Below are 24748 nucleotides of genomic sequence, written 5' to 3' on the forward strand. Positions count from 1 at the left end.
ATTCTGTTTTTTTTCTGCCTCTTTTGGCTAATTTTGTTGGGAGTTTATCAATTTTATTAGTCTTTCAAAAAATTGACTTTCTCAATTGTCATCTACTTTATTGATTTCTGTTCTTTATTTTTTTTTTACTTTATTTTGTTTTTTTCCCTAGATTGTTTTTTTCCTTTGGTACTAGGAGTTGAACCCAGGTGTGCTCTAGCACTGAGCTACACTCCCAGATCTTTTTTTTTTTTTTTTAATTTTCTTTGTTGCACATGGACACAATGCCTTTATTTTGTTTGTTTATTTTTTTTAATGTGGTGCTGAGGTTTGAACCCAGTGCCTCACACATGCTAGGCAAGCGCTCTACCACTGAGCCACAACTCCAACCCTGCACTCCCAGATCTTTTTATTTTTTATTTTATTTATTTACTTATTTATTTGATTGAACTCAGGGGCATTTCAGCACTGAGCCACATCCCTAGCCCTATTTTGTATTTTATTTAGAGACAGGGTTTCACTGAGTTGCTTAAGCACCTCGCTTTTGCTGAGGCTGGCTTTGAATTCGAGATCCTCCTGCCTCAAGCTGCTGGGATTATAGTGCGTGCCACCATGCCTGGCTTATTTTTTATTTTGAGACAGTTCTCTCACTAAATTGCCAGGTTTGGCCTAGAATTTGCAGTTCTCCTGCCTCAGCCTCCTGAGTTGTTGGGATTACAGGTGCTACCACACCAACTTTTTTCTAGGTTCTTAAGGTGGAAATTTAGATTATTGATTTTGAACTTTTCTTCTTTCCTAATACAAGCATTTAAAATTTTTGACTTTTTCTTAAGTATTTAAAATTGTGTATTTCCTTCTACACACTGAGTTAGTGCCATTATACACATTTTGATATGTTGTGGTTTTTTTGTTGTTGTTGTTTTTTTTTTTTTTTTGAGAGAGAGAGAGAGAATTTTTAATATTTATTTTTTAGTTTTCGGCAGACACAACATCTTTGTTTGTATGTGGTGCTGAGGATTGAACCCAGGCTGCACGCATGCCAGGCGAGCGCACTACCGCTTGAGCCACATCCCCAGCCCTGATATGTTGTTTTTAAAGTATTTAATTTCCAATATTTGGATATTGCAGATATCATATTGATTTCTAATTTAATTTCATTGAGGTCTGAGAATATCCTCTGTAAAGTTTCAGTCATTTGATACTTACTAAGACTAATTTGATGTCTCAAAATATAACCTGTCTTAGTGAATGTTTCATTTGTATTATTGAAAAGAATGTGTTCTGCTCTTGTTGGGTGTACATTTCTTTTCTTTTCCCTTTCCCCTACTGTTGGGGATTGAACCCAGGGGTGCTCTATCACTGAGCTACATCCCCAGCCCTTTTTTTATTTTAAGACAGGGCCTCACTAAGTTGTCCAGGCTAGCCTCGAACTTTTGATCCTCGTGCCTCAGCCTCCCAAGACGCTGGGATTACAGGCTTGCACCACCATGTGACAGCTTCCCTTACTATTTATTTTTTACTGGTGCTATGGTTACATATTTGTACCTGTGTACAATATATGATTTGGCCAATATCACTCCCCAGCACTCCCCGCCCCCTTCCCCTCACTGCCTGGTCCTTTTCATCTACTGATCTCCCTTTGATTTTCATGAGATCTTTGCTCTGCCAGCTTTCTTTGCCTTTTTACTCTCTATCTTCCACATATGAGAGAAAACATATGAGACCCTTGACCTTCAAGGGCTGGGGATGGAGGTATTAGCTTCTTATTTTCTTTCCTTCCAGCCCGATTGTTGCCCCCACCCAGGAGGAAGAGAGTAACAAAATAAAAATAAATTAAGAAATGGAAATGATCAACAAAACCAAAAGCTGACTTTGAAACAGAGAAGACTAGTGAAATAGACTAACTTCTGGCAAGACTGATGGAATGAAAGGCACAAATAAGACCATTGAGAATGAAAATATGACTGAATATTCTGTCAGTTCTTCCTTGATTCTATGGAAGCTCTGTTAGGTCACTAAAACATTTTTCTCTTCCTAGTTTTTAGTTTTTATTTTCTATTGGTTTGTCTTCAAGTTCACTATCTCTTCTGAAGTTTAATGTCTTGGAAAATTTTTATTTCAGATGTCATACTTTTCTATTCTGAAATTTCCCTTTACTGGGAACCAAAAGAATCATGTCGAATTCTTAACTGTCGTGGACCTTGGGGAAATTCAAGTCACTTTTGTCCTGGCCAGATCAGGTCTGTGGACTGAGGAAGGCTCTAGATGGTGTTTGGCCTATTCCATGCCTTCAGTTGTAAGGAGGGCTCATGACATCATGGCAGCCCTCAGGCAGGGCAGCTGCTTAAGCAGACTTGGAGTCCAGCGCTTGCAAGGCCTGACTTGTGGTTAGCTACTTATTTTAAACAGGACTCTTGTCTCCCGTATGTAATTGAGCACTAGCTCTTCTTTTGTATGGGCACATATTTGCAATTATCTTCTATGTTTGGGTATTCTGCTGCAAAAAAAGTAAGACCTGGAGAAAAGTAAATAACTAGAATTTCCATTTCAGACTCCATCTCACTGTGTTTCCCTCCCTGGTCCCGAACTCTTCTCCCAGGCTCAAGTGGGCTTCCTCCCCAGCCTCCGAGAGGCTGATGCTGCAGTGTGCTGCCTCTCCTTGCTGAGGGGCTGAATGAGGGGCTGGGGCTGTAGCTCAGTGGTAGAGCGCTTGCCTTGCATGCGTGAGACCCTGGGTTCGATCTCCAGCACCACATAAAAATAAATAACTAAAAATAAAGATATTGTATTCATCTACAACTAAAAAAATATTTAAAAAAAATAAATTGCATGACTTTGGCTAGGTAGCACAGTTCCTGATTGAAGTCCAGAACAGTAAATATGTCTTCTGCAACACTTGCTCCTATCTTGCCCTCTGACCTTCTCATTCCACTACTCTGCTTTTGTAGTTCCTTTTTTTTATCCTTTAAATGTTTCTTTTTTGCGAGTATTTATATACAAAGGATAGCGTGCAGTGTGAGCTGTTGGTGCATCTTGGTTTCTGTGTCTCAGTTGATCTTCAGGATGTCTCCATGTTGGTATACAGATGTCTTTTTTTTTTTTTTTTTTTTTGTGGTGCTGGGGATGGAACCCAGGGCTTTGTGCATGCAAGGCAGTTTTTTTTTTTTTTTTTGCCTTGTGGCCCACTAACCTGGAAATATCGTTGGTTTCTCAACCAGTTTCCTATTTTGGGGCATTTGGATTATTTCTAGTGTTTGGCTGTTGCAGACAGTGCTGAAGAATAACTCTGTATGTGCCATTTCATACTCACACAGCTGTGTCTGTGGAAGAGCCTCCTGAAAGGAGGAGTGCTGGATGGAAGGGTTGTGCATTTGTCATTTCCGTTAGCAGGTGACACTACTTAGTGGATATCCACTAATTCATAGACACATACTAATACAGGATCTATATTGGTAGATATCCCAAAGTTCCTTCTATAAGATTCTAGTTTATGCTTCCACCACCAGTAACGCAGAGGGTCTCTGTGTCCCCAAAACCTAGTTTAGAGATTGTGCTGTTGCCGGGTGTGGTGGCGCACACCTGTAATCCCAGCAGCATGGGAAGCTGAGGCAGGAGGATGGCGAATTCAAAGCCAGCCTCAGCAACTTAGTGAGGCCTTAAGCAACTCAGTAAGACCCTGTCTAAATGAAATATATAAAGGACTGGGGTTGTGGCTTAATGGTTAAGTGCTCCTGGGTTCAATCCTCAGTACCCCCCTGAAAAAGAGAGAGAGAGAGAGAGAGGTCAAATTTTGGGAGTTTTTCTAATCAGGTAAGTAAGAAATAGTGTGGTTTTGATTAGTAGTTCTCCTGTGATTGATGTTGAGCATTTTAACACATTTAAGGGACATATATTTATGTTTCTATCAACCATCTCACCAGGTTCTTTTTTAAAATATTTTTTAGTTGTAGTTGGACACAATACCTTTATTTTATTTTTTTATTTTTATGTGATGCTGAGGATCGAACCCAGGGCCTCGCACATGCTAGGCAGACACTCTGTTGCTGAGCCACAACCTCAGCCCCTCACCAGGTTCTTAATGTGGTGGATATTTAAGGAGGACACTGTGCAGGCTCCTGCTGGTTGACTGTGTGGCCTCCATTGCCTTCTGACTCTATCTCACAAAGAGCTAGCTGTCCCAAGCTCCAGAGGGACTTGAGACGGCTGTTCAACCCTGGCTGCCCACTGGCATCTCCTCAGAAGCTAGAAACACCTGTGTCCAGATCCCATTTCTTAGGATTGACCTAATTGGCCTGGGGAGAGGCCTGAGCATCAGTTTTGTTTGTTTTTTAATTTGTGTTTCAGTAAAGAAGACTCTGTTCAAAAGAATTTTTCTGCAGCTGGGGAAAGGTGCTGTTGCAGTGGGGAGCACCCTCTGACCCCAGGATCTGCAGGCATGTCCTTGTTTTTGTTGTGAACGCTCCAGGTTCTCACAGGCAGCTGGGGTGGAGAGTCATTGGTCTAAGCAGCTCCTTTGTCCTGGGCACTTCTTTTGCTTTGAAGTGGGCATGAATCCTAAACTCACCAAATCTTTCTGAAATCAGGGCCTTTTATTCTGGCACTGGAGTGAGGTGTTTTTTGCTTCTGGTAGCCAGTGTAGCACCATGAGGCCAGCCAGCAGGTGGGGGCCCTGAAACACTGGGCAGGCCAGAGGGTAAACAGGACAGCGCCGAGCTGGTGAGCGCACCGCACCTTGACGTCTTACTGTGGAAGCCCTGTGAGTTGGTTCACTGTTACTCGCAGCCACCAGGCTCTGTGGGAAAAGCCCTGCATTCATTCCCCTCGGGGTTTCATTCTTTCCATTATTTGGGAAGAACGATGTCAGAGTCCATTATCAAGTGACATTACAGTCTTTATGATATCACTTATATTTGTTTAACTTGGGTTAGTTTGCGTGCCACTTGCACACTTGTTTCTGTTGTGAAATTGGCAAAATTCCATTTATTTAATGGGGCCGTCCTCGGCTGTCCCTGTGCGGTGTGCTGACCTTCTCCCAGGGTAGATGGTGCAACTACCTAGTGTTAGAGATAATATATTACTGACACTGTTTTTCTCTTTAAAATTAAATTTATATTTTTAACGGGTACCTAAAAACAAAAATTATGAGGTCCCATGCTGTGTTTTAACTCAGTATGCATGTCTCCTCACACATTTTCCACCTCTGTGTGGTGGAAACATTCCCGCTCCTTCTGACGATCCTTCAGCCCTGGGGTGAGGCCACTGCCTCTTCTAAAAGAGGTCTGACTTTGGACCAGCCAGTTCAGGCCTTCTGGTCTCTTCTTGCCACCTGGCTTGTGCCTGGACTTGGTGCACCACTGAGTTAAGGCACTGTGTGCTTGGTGCAGACCAGATTTCAGGGAGGCCTCAGGCAGAGTTGAGAGGCTGCTGAGGTGGAGGTGGTTCCTTCCTCCAGGGGCGGTGACAAGTGAACGAGTGCCCTGGAGGTATCTCCTTTTCCAGTGTCTTCCAGTGTCTTCCCTGGAATTTGCCTGTGACCTTCTTTTCGTAAGTGGTAGAACAGCCTCAGCCTCAGGACACTGTCCTGCCCTGAGGGTCTGTTAGGAGGAAGCCAAGGGCAAGGCCTAGGGCCCACAGCTCTTAGCCTGCAGATACACAGCGTTGCCCCAGGACACAGACGTTTCCTCAGCAGGCTAGTGTGGGGACAGGTGACTTTTTTGAGTTTAAGTTATTTAATATTCACAACAACAATGAAAAATTAAAGTTAGAATTAGATATTAGCATGTCTGGAGGGTTTTCTTTTTTTTTTTCTTGAGAAGCACAGTTGAGTAGTTGCTTGACAAGAACACAAAAAAATACTAAAACATGGTATGAGAAATGGTGACAGTCCCCCCCGCCCCCCATTCAAAACAGAATATTGTTTGGTGGATATAATGTATGGAAAGACATTTCTCTGAGATAAACGGGTCTTTGTGATATGTGAGCCTTTTCAGTCTAGCTGTGAAAGCAGACTCTGGCACCCAGAAAGTATCACTCAGTGCCGCATGGCCTCCACAGCTCTGTTACTTGGGTTGGGACATGTATGAATAGGAGCTTCCTCCCTGCTGTTGTCTTATTTATATTTTGCTGATGTGCATACTGCCTCCTGATGTTTTTTTAAAGGGCTTTTTGCTTTTTGAGGTTTAATTGAGATGATGGTACACTGGAGAAAAGCCTTCAGGAAATAAATACAAGGGTAGACTTTTTAAATAGCTATATTGTTCTTTATCAAAACAGTATATATTTCTGCAATTTAATCAAGGGAGATTTGATCCAGAAAGTCATCTGAAGTTCAGTCAGCATGCATGATCAGTGATACTTTAACACTTGTTCAGATGAAAATTAATCCTTTCCTATCCAAGTAGGGGGATGCAGCAGCCTGAGGGCATTTTTCCCTGACTGAGTTTGGTTAAAGTGTTGCCAGATCAGGACATCATAATTAGTAGATGGGTCTTATAAGTTGATCGAATCCCAGTGCCACTTTCTGTAACTTCAGGTAAGTCCACATCATTGCCTCCTAAGAGCACATAATTGTGTGATGTTAACGGTAAGTCAGAGGAGTTGGTAAATGATCTGTTCATTGAAATGAAGTTTTTTTGTTTCAGTTGGCTTTTAGGGGAATCATCAGTAGACGCATAATGAATGGCCACACAGGCTCAGGGGCACCATCGCTGCACCTGGCATCTCCTCTGATTGCAGGGCTGGAAGGCACCTGGAAGTCCTTTGCTTTCCCTCACTGAGGGGGAGCTGCTAGACCCACCCAGGCTTGGTTTTACTGTGTCTGAGTGCCAGCCCCCCTCCCAGAGAAGCCCTGGGGAGGGAGGAGGACGGGAGGGGAGGACCAGTCACCATGCTGGAGTGTGTGTTATTTTTGAATATGAATGAAAGATTTATTTACTTATTTCTTGCATTTGAAGTACTCTTTGATGACATCCTTGGCCTGAGATTCTTTGCCATAGTCCTTAACAACTACACAATTGCAAGCAACCACTTCATGGGTTTGCCTTCTCGGTCAGTTTTACAGATGCAACCCATTCTCCTAGTTTCTTGCTGTCATCAACCTGAATTAGATTGATTTGGTGCTCAGCACAAAGGGCCTCTACCAGTTTGACATACATCTGGCTCATTACAGTTGGATGCACGCACACAGAGACGGGCCTGGTGCTTGTCTTAAGGCTTTGGCGGCAGCTTCTCGAATTCCATGTTCAAGGCCATTGTGGATGAGGGCGGTCTTCGGCACTCTTGTAAAGCAGTGTTGATGGCCATTACACCTCCAGCAGCAGTGCCTTCCTGGGCCATGGCGGTGGGTGGCTGGTAAAGCGGAATCTTGAACGGACCCGAGCCTCCGCCTCTGCTCGACTCAGCAGTGGCAGGGAAAGAGCTGGAGCGTATGTTTTGACCGAGAGCTTGTGTTGGACAGAAGCGGGCAAGACCACACCCGTCCTTAGGCGTTTGCTGTCTATTACAGAGAAAGGAGCCAGTTCAGAACGGTGTAGTGCAAGGGAAGTTGGGTGAGGAGGGCCGAGGAAAAGGAGTGAAGGGCCAGTTCCTGCCGTGGAACATCACAGCTGTGGAGCATCTGGCCCAGACCTTCTCAACAGGACCTGGCGCCTTTCACAGAGCATTTGTAAAGAGGAAGGAGCCCACTGCGGCCCTGGGTTGTGGTGCAAGGCTGTTTCTGTCTAAGCCCTAGTTGCCTCTGGTTTGGGCTGTACTCCTGTGGCCATTTGTGAGGAGTGTTGGCGCTTTTTACCACTTCATTCGTGTGTTGTGGTGGTGGATATCTTTTTGAGGATGTGTGCTGTCGGGAGTCCGATGAGACGCGCACACAGCTTTTCAGTTGTTACTGCAGTGGGGGCCCTTCCTTACACACTTCTGAGAAGTGTGATGGCTTCACCTGAAGTTGAGGCCCATTTAACCAAAACATATGAGCTTTTCTGCAGGGCATTCAGAAGATCAGAGACCGTTGCTTGATTTACAGATGATGGGCTGTGCATAAATACCCCTCTGAGACAGACACCAGGTTTTGTCATACTGTCTGTACCTGTGACAGCAGCTGTGGAGTGCTTCCCTGTGCTAGGCACTGCGCAGAGGTCTTGGCATATTTTTAAGTCACTAACTAGTGCTGGAGCCCTTGTTCTAAACCGCAAATTGAAGTTTGAGGTTCGTTATAAACCTATGTAGAGCTGGGATTGGTGGCACATGCCTATAATCCCGGCAGCTTGGGAAGTTGAGGCAGGAGGGTCCTGAGTTCAAAGCCAGCCTCAGCAATGGTGAAGGGCTAAGCAACTCTAAATAAAATACAAAATAGGGCTGGGGATGTGGCTCAGTGGTCTAGTGTCCCTGAGTTAAATCCCTGGTACTAAAACAAACAAATAAACAAACAAAAAACAACACCTGTATAAAACAATGGTCTCCATTAAAAAAAATTCTTTTGGGCAAGCAGATCTCTTCTGTATGTATCATATATACATACACATAGCTAGTGTCATGTGCTATTAAGATATTTTGTGTATTATAAAGCATTTATAGGAACTGAGATTGTAGCTCAGTAGAGGAGCACTTGCTTAGCATATGAGAAGCACTGTGTTCAATCTTCAGTACCACATGAAAATAAATAAATAAAAATAAAGGTATTGTCCCCATCTACAACTAAAAATATTTTTAAAAGCATTTATAAAGTAAAAATTAAGATGAAATAAATTGTAGTTTAAATATTTTAAAAATGTGTTATGGTATGAATTTGTTTCTAAAAAATTGTTATTGAGAGTAATATGACTGAATGTTTTATTATTCTTTAAAATCTTGCTTTAGCATTTGCCATACAGCTATTTTATTATCTTATGCTGTTCCTCCTCCTCCTCCTCCTCCTCCTCCATACTGAGGATGGAACCCAGGGGTGCTCTATCATCACAGAGCCATATCCCCAGCCTTTTTTATTTTTATTTTGAACAGAGTCTTGCTAAATTTCTGAGGCTGACCCCTAACATGCAATCCTCCTGCCCCAGACTCCCTAGTCACTGGGATTACAGGCATGTAATGCTACACCTGGCCTCTTTGCTAGTCCTTTTCAAGAGAGGAAATTAAAGTCAGGTTGAGGTGGCCTAATGAAGTCATTGCCAGAGTTTTGTTTGAAGTGTTGGGGTTGAATGTTTTTTTACCTGTTCAGTTTTATCTGGGAATAAGTGGACAAGAAAAGTAAGGAGGCGAGAAGGGCATTGTCCCTTCTTCCATATCTTTAATTGTTTGGTGCGCAGACACGACTGTCGGGCCTGCTGGCCTACCTGGTGGAGCACCTGCTGCTTTGATTTGCTGTTGCCTAGTTTCCTAAAGCCGGGATCGGGCTAGCTACAGCAGGGGCCTAGATATCTCCCTGTTCTCGCCCTCCCTTTTGCTTACGTACCTGGCCTGTGAGGAAATTGGTGCTCCTGGAGTGAGGGGAGAGTGGCTTTCACATGCAGGTTTCTCATTCTGAATTCTTTCCTCCAGATTTTAGTCTGCATTCTTTTGATAACAGACCTCAGCTCTTATTGTTTGAAATGCTTGTGGGAAAATGTTTCTCAATTTTGAAATCTGATGTTTCTTATCTTACGGAACTCCAGAACTGTCAGGTTATTACATTCCTGCTCATTTGATGGTGGCTAAAATTCCAACTTGCCTGAGGCAGGAGGATCACAAGTTTGAGGCCAGCCTCAGCAAATGAGGGAGGCCCTAAGCAATTTAGCAAGACTTTGTCTCAAAATTAAAAAAAAAAAAAAAAAAAAAAGAAGAAGGTGACAACAAATTGAAGATGAAAAAAAAAAAATAATAGAGCAGATCCTGGGCAAGTCAGCTGGGACCATGTGCCAGTGTTAAGCTAACCTTCCCAACTGTGGCTTCATTCTCACAGACCCGGAACACAAACAAGAGCACAAACTCTAGAATGTAGAGGAGTTGCTGTTCCTTGGCAAGTTCATGCTTCTTTGTCTCCTTGTCAAATAGGGAAGTAGAGGTGACATTAAGATCATAGTTTTATCTGAATTCAAATGCCAGATGACCACTTACTAGCAATGTGACCTCACTTAGCAAATATAGGGGACTGTGTCCTCTGTGCTTTGCTAGAGAGCATGTCTACCTCGCCAGACAGGAGTAGTCCTAACCTCTCTGAGTGTTTAGTTCCTAATTTGTTAAGTGAAAATCATAGAACTGGGAGTAGAGCTCAGCAGTAGAGTGCGTGTGCTGAGCATGCCTGAGGCCTTGGGTTCAACTCTGCCATATATATACCTGAGGTCCACTGGTTACATCAGTTAGGGTGTCTGTACTATTTGGAGAGCCGTTTTCCAGCCTACTGTGCTTGGGGAAAGATCTAGGCATGTGTATTACTGGGTCGTGTGGTTAAGTATGTGTTTAATTTTATAAGAAACTGCCAAGCTGTTTTGCAGAGTGGCAGTCATTTTATGTTCCCACCAGTGTCCTTGCATCCAGAATTTCTGGCATTCTTATCAGAATTTGGTCTTGTCAGAGTCCTTCACCTTAGCCATTAAGTGGCTATGGTATTTAGATTTTCAATTTGTTTTTCCCTGATGACTAGTGAGGTTGAGTATCCATGTGAAAATCTCATACCCTTTTAATTTTCCTTTTTTATTATCTTCATAAATATGAGTGAAAAGATCATGAACTGAGTCACAGCTAAAGAAGGAGCGCGCTCCTGTCTTAGGCCAGATCCTCCAGCACACACACAGGCGACGAAACTCCCGTCTCCGTGCGCCGTGGAGCTTGCCTGTCAAGTTTTTGAACAGACGGTGTCCTTAGATTCTGAGGAGATCGTTACAGAGTTTTTTAATGAATAATAAAGAATCTAAATCAGGGTTACTCTCTACCAAATTATCTTTTTCAATTAGAAATTTTTTGTTTTAAGTATTTTTTTTAGTTGTAGGTGGATACAATACCTTTATTTTTTAGGTGTCTGTACCATTTGGAGAGCCATTTTTCAGCCTACTGAAAGGATCGAACCCAGGACCTCACCCATGTGAGCATTCTACCTCTGAGCCAGAGCCCCAGCCCCAAGAATTTTCTTTTAAATATTTAGTTTTTAGTTGTAGTTGGACACAATACCTTTATTTTATTTTTTAAATTTTTATTTGGTGCTGAGGATCGAACCCAGGGCCTCGCATGTGCTAGGCGAGCGCTCTACCGCTGAGCCACAATCCAGCCCTTACATAAGAAGTTTTAAGGCCACTGTCACCATAACTCAGGTGTGGAATAGGCTTATCTTTTTTCTGCCAAGGCAGTTCACTGGCTTGACAGTGCTGTAGATCACTTTCAGGGACATTTAATCATCTTTTATTCTAGATTGTGAGCACTAGCTGAATTGGTGGCATGTGCAGACCTGGTTGGGAGCTGGCTCCCTGTCAGTTCTCCTAGAAGCTGCGTCTGGGCCCTGGGCACTGGCATGGGCGTTTTCCTCACTGTGTGGTTAAGTGAAAGAGCTCCTGTAGCTCAGGTTGCTCACCCACTGTTGCACCAGGCTGAAGAGGCCACGTGGCCACCTCAATGGGCTATTTCATTCTTCTCAACTTTTAAGATATTGTACATTTTTGAACACAACAAAATTGCTGCCTTTGCTAGCCTCCTGTAGATGGAAGTTGCTGGACTCCAGCTGTTGCTCTGCTCTCTGCTCTTCACCCCGGGGGTAATCCTGCCAGTGTGGGGGACACCTCAGTTATGTTTTGTCACATAGATGTTAGGGCTGTGGGAGTTGAAGGGAGAAGAGGATGTATTTACTGTTACTACTTGCCAAAGGACCTTCACATGTCTAAAAGAAACTTGTACGTGTGGTGCCATTCCTCTGCTGGCCTCTGCCACGTCAGCATTGGTGACTGAGTTCAAACATGGGATGGCTGGTCTGTATCCACTTCCACTTGGCTGTAGGGAGGGCATGGGTCGTGAGTGTCCAGGGGGTTCTAAAAAGAAAATGAAAGCAAGTCTCCTCCTTGCCTTGTACTCATGATTGTGGATTTGGTCTTTTGGAATCCCAAGCCCTCATCCTGCGCAGAGCTGGGCTCCCCCTATGGCCTGCCTGCAGTGCCACCCTCTCCACAGGTTGCCCGAGCATGCCCACCACAGGGCAGCTGCTTTCCCCAGGAGCTGCCACGTGTTTTCTGACCTAGCCTCAGACACCACTGTGGGTTCAGTATGTCGCACTGGTTATGCAGGGCAGCCTCTTCCGTGCGGGAGGACCCTTACTACACAATTGGGCTGGGCATCGTTGGGGACCATCTTGGAGGCTAGCTACTACACTGCCCAAAATAGTACCCAGGGGTGTCTCACTATCAAGCTACATCCTTAGCCCTTTACTTTTTATTTTGAGACAGGGCCTTCCTTGGTTGCCCAGTGCCGCAGTCCGGCTGCAGCAAAATAACCGGGGGGTGACGAGCAACTTGTGTACATTGATGCAGCAGGAGTGGGAGCCGTTTATTGTAGGACAACAGAGGTATTTATACATTCCACACAGCTTATCTTAATTAGCATAAACTAGATACATCAGTCAACCAATAAGACATCTCCACACTTAATGGCTCGCTGGTGTTACTTCACAAACCACTCCCTCTGGCAAAATGCCAGGCGCCATCCTGACTTGTTTACAGACTCTAACAGCCCAGGCTGACCTTGAATTTGCTCTAGCCTCTCTAGTCACCGGGATTATGAGTGTGGACCACCACCCAGCTTTAAATGAAAGAATACGTCTATAAAGTGAATGAGAAAAAGTCCTAGAACAGGTGAGCCTTCAAAAAAAGTCTTAATTACAGTTGTGTTTTGTTGTTGCTACCATCACCATCACCACCTCCTCCTCTGCCAGCAAAAGGGAGGATGAACCTAATGTAATGGGGTCAGGGTACCCCCAGGAGACACTGGGCAGACTGGACTGATGAGCAGCTGTGGAAGGTGAGGACGTCCAGACCCTGGGGCAGTTTGTGTGAAGGTTCTGGGTGGGAAGGGCAAGGCGAGCAGGGCCACAGGGTCAGATGCACCCATCCCCTGCCCTTTAGGGAGACTTGTCCAGGACTAAAGCTGAGCTCGGTCCAGCCACAGTGCAGGAGGTGGGGGGTGTGTTCTGCCAGGTGAGGTTTTCCTGCTCCACCCATCTGTCCAGCACTCTGTCAGTTGCTTTATTTTTCTGGCTGGAGGGAAATAAAGGTCTGTGCCTTTTGTCTGGAACTCATTTCTGCTGTGGACATTTTTCATGTCCGAGGTTCCTTCTTCGTTGGGGGGACTGTGCTGTGCTTCTCTCCTGGCAGTCTCATGTTTGGTTTGTCGGTAGGATCAGATTCTTGTTCTGACTGATGCGTCCAGTGACGGGAGTCTCTACAGATCTCTCTTCCTGGGGCACCTCCGGCACACTGTGTGCATGTAGGCAAGTGTGTTGTGTTTGGTGCCTTCGACACCTTAGGTTTGGATGGATCTTATTGTTTCAGAGGATGCAAGTAGAATGAGTAGTGCACTGAGCTGCCCGTCCGCCCGATTGGCCAGTGCGCCACCCACTTTCAGAAAGCGATGCTTTGTCAGGAGGATTTCTTATGTTAAGTATGAATGATATGTTTTCCTCTGAATTTTATGAGCCTCTTCCAGGTCTTCCTGAAATCACTGAAAACATTTTGTGCATTCTTGTGTTTGGGTGTGTGTGTGTGTGGATATATTTTGTTTGTTTCTGTTTTGTTGTCATTTGTTTGCCTTTCAAGGAGGTCCGTAGCCTATAGCAGCTTTTCTTTCTTTTTTTTCTTAAATATTTACTTTTTAGTTGTAGTGGACACAATACCTTTATTTTATTTATTTATTTTTATGTGGTGCTGAGGATGGAACCCAGGGCTTCGCTCGTGCTGGGCGAGCGTTCTACCGCTGAGCCACAACCCAGCCCCTATAGCAGCTTTTCAAGGGGCTCCTGCAGAGGTGGAAGGGGAGGCTTTGGGTCAGTGGTAACTACTCTGTCAGCAGCCTGGGGACGCCTGGCTGCTGTTCTGCTACCCCCCTGCAGCCTTCTCTAAGGAGGAGGGAGTGTTATACAAAAGGGTAGAGGTCTGATCCACGTGGAGTTACATGGAGTGTGTGGCTAGGTCATGACTTGTCCCCTGATCCTCCATTCATAGTCACTGTAGTTGTTTGTTCTTTTTCCCTCAGAATTTTCTTCAAGATCTATCTTTATACTTTCTAATTATTTTTTAGGATAAATTTCTAGAAGTGGAATTTCTGTAACAGGAGAACAGGTCCTTTTATAGGCTTTTGATCCCATTTTGCTAACTGCCTCTTTGGAAAGTGCTTCAGACATCGGTGTACCTGTGTACAGCGATGACTGGCCAGTATTTTTTTTCTTTTTACTAATAACGAAGTGAAGCATTTGGGGGCATAGTGCCATGATCGCACCTGGCAGCCCCTGTGTTGCTAGTCCGCCTCTGTGGCCCCCCAAGGCCCTTTTGTGCTCTTGTCTGTATGCCACAGGTTTAACACTTCAGCAAATATGGAGACCTTCAGAAGCCATGGGGAATCCAGCAGGCCACAACAGTCTGTCGGGTTTTCCTAATCCTGGCACCGGCCAGACTGTGTGGCTTGGTGGGGAATCTGCTCCTCAGCAGAACTGGGCGAGGAAGCAGTCACGAGGATGGGGTGTTGGTCTTATTTTGAGAACTTCCCTGAGAGGAAAGAGCAAAGAATTGGGCAAATTCATCAGAATTGCAGTTGGTGGAGTGGAGACCAAGTGGGTGCAGGTCATCGCCCACGACCAGTTTCCCAGGGTTGCTGAGAAACTGCTACTCAGGAGCTTCCGATTGTCAGGGCCCTGGGGCCATGGTGTGCGTTGGTGCCCTGGGAGGAATGTGACCGTGGCATTCCCCAGCACATACCAAGCACACTGGGCCTCCTGCCGCACCCCGGCTAGCGCGTTGTGGATGTGGATGACCTGAGCGGCCCACGGCACCCCGTGTGGAAAGCGGGAACTGCTGGGAGGACAGGGGCCTGTAGCTTGAGAAGAGAAAGCACAATCGTAGTCACACTTCTGAGTCCGACCCAAGAAAGGAATGGTAAGCACGCGGCAAAAGGCAGCTCTAGCAAGAGTGGCTTCTGACAGAAGTGGACGGCCCTTGGTGGGCATCCAGGTGACTGTCAGTATAGCTGGTCAGGATTCCCAGGCACCCGTCCCTGTGCTTGCAGATGCAGCAGTGCAGGTGCTGGCCAGGCCTCTCTCCAGCTCAGGGCTTCTCACGAGGCCTGCCCTTCACATTCTGGGCCAGGTCTGTTTTTGATGGCTTAGGCCAGGGGAGAGGGTGACAGCCTACAGCTGGGGTATCCTGGCCCCCACCCTGGCCTCACTCCCACATCCATGCAGCAGTGAACCTCCAGAATAAATCCCACACCTACAGCTGTCCCACAGTTTGTTGTCACCTCCCTGGCCCCACCCTGCCGCCTCTCTGTCCTGGAAAACTTCCTGGCCTCCTGTTGCCATCTGGGCCTGCTCACTTTCCACTGGCAGCGACCTGGCCCCAGGAGTTACATCAGACCTCCTCACTCCCCAGGCTTCTGCCGCCAGTGACACACATCTCAGAGCGGAGTTCCAGCTCCTCTCTGGGCTGTGGGCCCTGCAAGGACTGGGTTCCCCTCTTGGCCTTCACCTCCAACGGCTCCCTTTGCTGCAGGTGCTCTTCCCTCTTACTGCAGCCCTGGGCCCTGCCCTTCACCCTGCCCTGTTTGCTCATTTAGATCCGCGCAGGCCGCAACCCAGGTGATAACTTCTCAAAAAATCTTCCCTGCTGACCCTGGGTAGAGTTCCTGTGTGGCTCCGGGACTTCGCCAGCATCAGCTCTTTATCTCCTGTGCCCTTCGGATTGCTTCACAGCACTGTCTTCTGAAATAGCCTCATTCACTTGCTGATATAGTCGTTTGTCTGCTCTAGAATGCCAGGATGACCTGGCCCTTGGGATCCCGTTTTTCTAAGGGTTCACATGGCCTCAGAATGCCTAGAGAGTCTGACCTCATACTCAGTACCAAGTTTTTAGTTCTGTAAGCACTGCAGATTGCATGAGAAACACACTTGACTCTTCACACCAGCCAGCTACAGCCCAGCTCTCCAAACACGCACACGTTCACCCACACAAATAGAAAGAGCCACCTGTATGTCTTTTAAACAGAAAGAGCCGCCTGTATTTGAGCAAAGAAAGTTTCACACAGAAGAAAACATTAAAATTTGTATACCTCCTGGCTTGTCAAACTCAGTCATCAAAATTTAGACTGAGGGAAACTTTCTAGAAAAAATGACTTGGTTTAATTAATGAGTAATTTGCAAGGAAAAGAATGAAGTTGAACTTTGTAAATTTAAAAATTAGAAAATTTTGAGAGGCTGAGTGGGGGATCACTTGAGCCTATGAGTTTGAGACCAGCTTGGGAAACAGACCCACAACTTAAAAAGAGAGAGAGAGGGAGAAGGAAGGGAAGAGAGGGAAAGAGAGAAGAGGGAGGACATTTTAAAATATCGTTGATTGGGGCTGGGGATGTGGCTCAAGCGGTAGCGCGCTCGCCTGGCATGCGTGCGGCCCGGGTTCGATCCTCAGCACCACATACCAACAAAGATGTTGTGTCCGCCAAAAACTAAAAAAATAAATATTAAAATTCTCTCTCTCTCTCTCTCTCTCTCTCTCTCTCTCTCTCTCTCCCCCCCCCTCTCTCTCTCACTCTCTCTTTAAAAAGAAAAAAAAAAAAAAATATCGTTGATCATTTTTTTAGCTAGGTGATTTCATCCCACCAAGCCTTACATTTTCACATGGCAGCTTCCTGCTAGAGCCGAGTGGCTGCTTTTCTCTTCGGTGCCTCTTAAAACTGGAGAGCTGGCCCTGGCTGCCCCCGCCCCCGCCGACTGCCTGGCCTCTGCTAGCAGTAGAGCTTGAAGCCTCCTTTCTGTCTCCCCTTGATGGGGCAGGGATTCCTGCATTTGTAAACACGTGAGATAATTTGTGCTTTGTTAAGTTACAACCTCATGGAGTCATGGTGTGAATGGCAGCAAGGTGGAGCTTAGGGAAGGTTTTCCCTAGTGGGAACAAAACTTCCCTCTGGAGCGTCAGGGATGGTTCACCGTATGTCCTCAGGCCCACAGAGGTGGAAGGCACGCAGCACCCAGGAGCAGAAACAGATGCTTCCACCTGTGACTGCCAGTCTGCCTGAGAGCCCTGCTGATGCCCCAGAGGCCTTGCCTCAACCCCAACTTGCACTGGTCAGGAGGGTTGTTGCTCTTAGAGGGGAGGTAGTAAGCCGGGTGCTGCCAGGGCTGTCTGACACAGCATCGAAGCACCTGGTCCCCAGCAGACCTGGCCTGGAGTTCTCATCTGTACTAGACCCACTCCATGGGATGGAGTAGGTTGCCTTAGAACCTCTGCGGGAAGCCTAACTTAGAACAGCTGGAAAGCCTTAAATGTTCATTAATGGGCGTGGCTAAATCAATTGTGATTGTCAGTCTGTACAGAACCAGGCAGCTGTTAGAGACTGAGGAGTAAGGTGGTGTGTCCAGCATTCAGTGGACAAGCAAGGGGGATGGGACCCCGTTCACACTACCTGTGTGGAACAGGCGTGGCTGTCTCTTGGGTGTGGAGAGAAGAGGAGGACTTTTTCACTTTTTATTTTATGCACATCTGTGATTGGCAACAAATATTAAGCAGTAAACCTAGAGAAACAGAATACGGCTTGTTACATAGTTAGATCAATAAACTGTGACTAATATACAGGGTAGTTATAAAGTTAGTAAAGGCCAAAGGTCTAACTAAAGTAGTTCAGTTATAGAGAAAAAAGTCCAATCATTTGTTGTTTAACTTTTATAGAATACAGCTTCCTTAGCTTCTGGAAGCATAATCAGTATTTAATTTAGAGATAAAAACCATGGCCTTAGTCTTTTATTGTATTTTATTTTGTTAATCTTTGAGTCAGTTTTATTGAGGTATATAATCGCATTCAGTTAGAAATCACCCTCTTCACTGTAGGGTTCTGTGACCTTGACAAATGCAGATAATTGTGAAATCACCACCGAATCCAGGATCCAGAACAGCTCCATCGCCCTACACTTCCCTTGCAAGGCCCCTTGGTGGGGTCCCTTCCCTCCACCCTCAGCCCCTCCTGGCAGCCACTGACCTGCTTTCTGTCCCTGTGTTCTGCCTCTTCCCGATGTCTTCCCGACACCCTGATGACCGAGAGTGTGTGGTTTTGAGTCTGCCTTCTTTCACTCCAGTCATGAGTTGGTTGTCTGTGGTGCACTCTTCACCTCTCCGAGTAGTGCTCCCTGGTGTGACAACCACAGTTAGTATGTCTCTTTGTCTACCAGCATCAGGACTGTGCTCCAGGCCTCAGGGGCACAGACAGACTTATGGCTTTTGTTGTCTTTATTTCAGTCAGTTGTGCCTCTTTTTTTTTTTTTTTAAACCCTGAAAGATTGTTAAAATTTATAGTATGGTCTTTTATTCCAAAGTCCTCATCTAGGGGGTTGGGGTTGTAGCTCAGGGGCAGTGTGCTCGTCTAGCATGCGTGAGGCACTGGGTTCCATCCTGAGCACCACATAAAAATAAAGACAATAAAGTCCATCAACAACTAAAATATATATATATATATATATATATATATATATATATATATATATATATACACACACTCATCTGGAAAGAGTTATATTAAATATATATATTTTGGAAGTTTCAAAATTTTATTATTAAAAGCACCATTGCATAGTGCTTCTGTGTGTCAGCCTCTTTCTAAATAATGCTTTACAAATACTTGTAAGCTGCTAGGACAGCTGAAAGGCTAGGACAGCAAGTATAAATCTATGTCTGTTAAAAAATAAAAATTTCGAAGTCTCTAAATAATCTGTATTTCATGTAGAACAGAAGAGCTTTGGAACAATACAGAGAGGCAGGAGACAGGGTCGCAGACCCTTGAAATGCCACTCTCCAAATTCTTTAGGAAAAGGTCAGAACATGAATCCTCCAAAAGGGGACAGAGTTCTAATACCTGAACTCGAAAGTTTGATTATTATAAAAATAATTTATAGGGCTGGGATTGTGGCTCAGCGGTAGAGCGCTCGCCTGGCATGTGCGAGGCCCTGGGTTCGATCCTCAGCACCACATATAAATAAATAAATAAAATAAAGATGTTGTGTCCAACTACAACTAAAAAAATAAGTATTAATAAAAAATAATGCTGGGCCTGTGTAGTTTGCTCCCTTGTTTTCAAGTATAACATCTTCAATTGTTGTCTCTATTATTGAAAGTGTACTAAAAACTTCAGCCACATGGTGGCGCTATCTTAAAAACCCAAACGACCTCATAGACCACCATTGAGTGTGAGGCATGGAATTGATGAGGGCAGCTGGAGTGCTGGCGTGTGTTCTGACATTAGTGTTCATTTTTTTTTTTAATAGTTATTTATTTATTTTTTAGTTTTCGGCGGACACAACATCTTTGTTTGTATGTGGTGCTGAGGATCGAACCTGGGCCGCACGCATGCCAGGCGAGCGCGCTACCGATTGAGCCACATCCCCAGCCCGGGTGTTCATTTTTTTTTTCTGTTTTTTTTTTTGGCGGGGGGCGGGGCGCGGACAAGGGGAATAGGGATACAGGTCTTTGCTGTTTTATTGGCCTAATAAATTACACACATGTCAGAAGGTGGGAGCATTTGTCCTTTCTTAGGCACAATGACATTTATGTACATTAACTTATGCTGTGGATTTTAGATGTTCTGGATATCTTCACTTGAAAGGTTGTGCGCCTAACAGGAGAAAGAACACATCTGCAAGGACAACTTCACAGATATTTCTCCTTCCAAAGTTGGAGTTTAAAGAAGAATGCTGCCTTGTAACTACTGTAGAGACAACAGTGCTCACATTTTTGTCGTGGTCTCTTGAAGCAAAGCATGTTTAGCATTTAGATTCAAAATGGATACTTCTAAGCAGTTGTGGTGACTGACTGGATTTCAGTCCAGTGCGTCCAAGGCTGGGCGGCTGGCCCCTGTGGTTCTTCACGAGGGCGAGGCCCTCTCTCCCAAACACTTTCATTTCCTTGATGGATTTCCACTCCAGCATATGTTCATTGATTTATTTGCCAAGTATTTACTGTTCGTCTGCACGAGTGCCAGGCATTATGCTAGTGCTGTGGGCCATTCAGAGATGGCCTGGTTTTCAGGAGTTGAATGGAGAAAATGGAACCTCAGACGCTGAGCTCAAATGCTAGTTGTTATTGGGTTTACATTAGTAATAAAGGTAGGAAGAATTACAGAGGTCAAACCAGGTGTGATGGTGCACACCTAATGTCCTAGGTACTCTGGGGGCTGAGGCAGGAGGATCAGTTGAGCCCAGGACTTCAGGACGTCTGTGACACTGGTGAGACCCTGCATTAGGAATAAACAACAAAACCTCAGTGTTTGAGGGGAAAGAGACTGCTCCTCACTAGGGTGATTTGTTAGGGAAAAAGATGGGTATGATCTCTGGTGGGAGTCGAGGGAGGGAATCTGGGCAGCTGAAGAGACCTGGGGTCCTGAAGTGATACTTCCAGACCCCCTGTCAAAAGGAAGAAAAGGGTGTATAAAAGGGGACACAGAATCTGGACAGAGGGAATGTCCTGAGGAAGGATGGGGGAAGGAAAACACAAGGGCTCGGGATCCGGTTAGGAGCTTACTCCGTGCTCACCTGAGGGGATTTTTGAGTGAGATGGGGTAACATGAGAGGAACAGGAGGAGAATCTAGCATTGTCTTCAAACAGGAGGGAGACTTGCTGCCAGTAGAGGAGCTGAGCTGCCCTGAAGATCCACCAGATGAAAACATTTGGACATGAACTTGCAAGAAAAGAGGGAAGTCTGTACAACCTCTTAAAACAGAGGATGGGTTTAGGGTTGTGGCTCAGTGGGGACACCTGCCTAGCGTGGGGAGGACCTAGGTTCTATCCCCAGCACTGCAAAAACAAAGAACAACAAAGGACAGGCTGGAAATAAGAGGGACAGGCTACAATTAAAGCCATCTTGGAGTCATTTGCTGATTTCAGTAACCAAGAGGTTCTCCCTCCCCCCCTTTATTGAGGTATAGTTGACATAAAATAAACTGCACATATTAAAATGTACGATTTGATAAATTATGACATGTACACCCTGAAACCATCACCACAGTGAAGGTAGTGAAGTACCCATCATCTTCCAAAGTTTCCCTGGTCCACCTCTCTCCATTCCCATTCAGTCACTTGACCTGTGTCTGTCATCATATTCGTTTTCACTTAAATAAAATCAGACAAAATATAGCCATATCTCATGACCTCGTCTTTGTTTGGCATAACTGTTTGAAACTCACCCATGTTGTATTGTTCGCATTTGGATCTGGGATGTCCCTCAGGGTTTCATATGTTGAAAACACTGGTTCCCACTGCAGCAAGGTTCAAAGGTGTCTGGGGGGTGGGGGGGGGCTTTTAAGCAGCGATTGGATCACAAGGGTTCTGACCTCCTCAGTGGATCAATTCACTGGTCGCTGATGGACTTCTGGGAGGTAGGACCTAGTTGGAGGAAGTGTCCTGGGAGGGTTTATCTTGTCCTTGGCCCCTTCCTCCCTTTTTCTCTGCTTTCTGGCTGCCACGAGGCAAGCCATTTTCTCATGCCCTTCCACCATGCTTCGCCTCACTAGGCCAGAGAGGCTGGTTGGTGTAGACCTCTGAAATCTTAAGCCAGAATTAACTTTATTTCCCTCAAACTTTTTTTCTCGGTCACAGCAATACAAAGCTGATTGACACATTGTATCAGTAGTTTATTTCTTTATTGCCGAGTGCTGACTGTTCCATTGTGAGTGCGTGTGTGTGCACCATTATTTATTTATTCACTTGTCCATGGGCATTTGGGTTTTTTTCCTTTTTTAGGCTCTTACAAACAAAGCTGCTAGAACACTTATAAGTGAATCTTTGTACTGACATATGCCTTCTTTTCTCATGGCCAACAGGAATGGAATGGCTGGTAATATAGTAGGTGCCTGTGAGACCTAGATTTTAAATACTCTTTGAGGTACAGAAGACAAAATCTTGGGCTATGGTAAAAAGGAGTTGGAACTGAGACTACCATCTAAAGGTAGGATAATTGCAGGGCAACCTCTAGCAAAATGGTTGTCTAGAAAAATAAAAATAAGCACAACGGACAGAATATTATGAGAAATTTGTCTGACTCAGCTTGCACTTTCAGAGGAAAGGAAAATCTCCTTGGATAATTTCTGTTCTCAGCCTGCCTTTGTTTGAACTTTGAATTTACCCAGCCTATGTTGTTTGGGGAATTCCAAGAAGACGAATTATATTCAAGAGATCCTAGCTTGCTGAAGTTCCTGGTTAGCTGGCAGAAGTCAATTCATATCCTCTTGGACTATGTCCACCTTTACCCCAGCCTCACAGGGTTCCCACAGATAAAGCTGCTCCAATTATGAGCTTACAATCTAAAACTTGAAAACACGAGAAAATCATGTGTAAGAGAGCAGAAGAGTAAGCAACAATAGCCGGAAAACTAGAATATAGTTTTAGATATTAAAAATCATCCAGAATATAAAATAATGGCTTTTAAAACATTTAAGGAAATAAAATGCAAAACAGAAAATAAGATCTGTGAAGAGGGATCTGAAGGAATTGAAAAAGAGCTAAAAAAGAAATGAAAAATAAAATCATGGGGTAAAATTGGGAGTTCATAACCAACTTGAATCTAATGTATGGAATATGAAAAAAATAAATAAAGTTATAAAAGGAAAAAAAAAAGAGCTTGTTACCCACGATGGCCCTATTAAGAGGTGGTAAGACCTTTACGAGGCAGTGCCCATCCCCCTCACTCTAGCTTCCAGTATTGCCATGTGATTTCTCCTGTTCATGCTTCTGCCATCGTAATACCCTCTGCCATCAGGTCTCCATCCGAGCTGAGCTGATGCCAGTGTCTTGCCTTTAACCTCTAGAATGCTGAGTTAAATAAAACTATTTTTTTTATAAAGTTTAAAAAAAAAGAAAAATAAAATCAGTGAAATTAAAACCATAATAGATGGGCTAAACAACAGGTTAGACACAGCTGTAGAGAGATTTAGGAAATTGAGGGATAAAGGTAGAGAAATCCTACAAAATTTACCACAACCAGAAATGAAAAATATAAAAGTTGAATCTAAAATGGAGAAATGAATGAATTTTTAAACTACAAGGCACAAAGGACAATAATAAATATAGGTGAGAAGCAGTATTTGAGAAGATAATGCTAGAAAATTCCCAAGCATGTTGAAAAGCAAGATTCTTTTACATTTAGGAATCAGAAAATCTGAAGGTAATAGAAGCCCAAAGACAGAAAACCTTAACAATAATCACACAGAAACTGACTGCCCAGGAGTTCTGTTGTACTGAAAGGAGGCTTCTCTACAGCAACTGTGGAAACAGAAGACAGGAGAGCATCTTGAAAGTGTGAGAGAGAGTTAGTATCAACCTGGAATTCAAGCACAACTGAACATGCAAGTAATGAAGGCGTGATAATGATATTTTCAGACCAGCAAAAACAGTGTTTACCTCCAACAGACCCTCACAAAGGAAGTTTTATTCTTTTAAAAAAGAGAAAATGACCCAAAAAGGGAGAAAGTATACAAGGCAAGGAGTGCCCAACAGCAGCAGCAGTGTGGAGTGAGTGGGCTGAATCCAACGGGAAGGTTTGAATATCAGATATTGATGAACTATGACCCTTTTTAAATGAAAAATCTCATCTCCCCTCAGTCCTGCAGTGCCACAGAGCAGCCTCCAGGGGTGGTGCCGCAGGCTGCCTGAGGGGATCAGCCTTAGAGTCCTGTGAACCCCCACCCGCCCCAGCCTTGCCTGCAGATGCCCTGGGTGAAGTCTCCAGCTCTGCCTGCTGGCAGGCTGGTGTGTGGCGGGTGGCCCTGGGCTGGGAGGAGCAGCAGAGCCCCTGCACAAGGGGGTGCCCCTTTTTTGTTTTGCCCCCCCCACCCAGGGGATGGAACCCATGAGCCACACCCCAGGCCCTTTTTGAGAAGGGGTCTCACCTAGTTGTCCAGAATTGCCTGGAACTTGCCATTCTCCTGACTAAGCCCCCCAGGTCTCTGAGGTTACAGGTGTGCACCACCACAGCCAGCAAGGTCACAAGGTCGTGCTCCTTAGAAGGACTCTTTTTTTCTTTTTAATATATATTTTTTAGATGTTGATGGATCTTTATTTTATTCATTTATTTATATGTGGTGCTGAAAATCACACGCAGTGCCTCACACATGAGCCACAACCCCAGCCCCTAGAAGGGCTCTCTTCCTGGATAATTTAATGTTGGCCCTCCTGGATCTTTGTGTTGGGGGCGGGGGTGTTTTCTGGTTTGGGGAAGATTTCTTTGACCATTTTCCATTCATTTACTTTAAATTTTTTGTTTTGCCAGTCACTATTTTTAACTCCCAAAGCTCTTTCTCATTTTAAAAATCTTTTGAAAGCACCACACTCTCAATTTCTGGATGGTTAATTGAGAATTATGATTAAGAGATTTAAATATCAGATATTGATGAACTACGATCTTTTTTAAATGAACGATCTCATCCTAAAGTCAGTTCTAATCACTTGTTCACAGAACAGCCCCACTGTCAGGACATGGTAATATCCTTTGGCCTAAGCAGCTGCCAGGTGAATGAAAGCCCATCTGTAGTTGCAGTGTCCCCACAGCGATGTGTGTGCAGCTTGTCAGGTGGTTCATACGGTAGTTAAGG

General features: G+C 44.8%; 1 protein-coding gene and 1 pseudogene across 2 annotated transcripts in view; one reads left to right on the forward strand and one right to left on the reverse strand.

Moving 5' to 3' along the window:
* Abl1 (ABL proto-oncogene 1, non-receptor tyrosine kinase) overlaps positions 1–24748 on the forward strand; it is a 122296-nt gene that overhangs the window by 9188 nt on the left and 88360 nt on the right. The window lies entirely within an intron of this gene.
* Positions 6914–7314, reverse strand: LOC124097503 (small ribosomal subunit protein eS12-like; annotated as a pseudogene).

Source organism: Marmota monax, unplaced genomic scaffold (genome assembly GCF_021218885.2).
Source record: "Marmota monax isolate L192 unplaced genomic scaffold, Marmota_monax_Labrador192_F-V1.1 WCK01_AAM20220418_F8-fsc00020, whole genome shotgun sequence".
NCBI lineage: Eukaryota > Metazoa > Chordata > Mammalia > Rodentia > Sciuridae > Marmota > Marmota monax.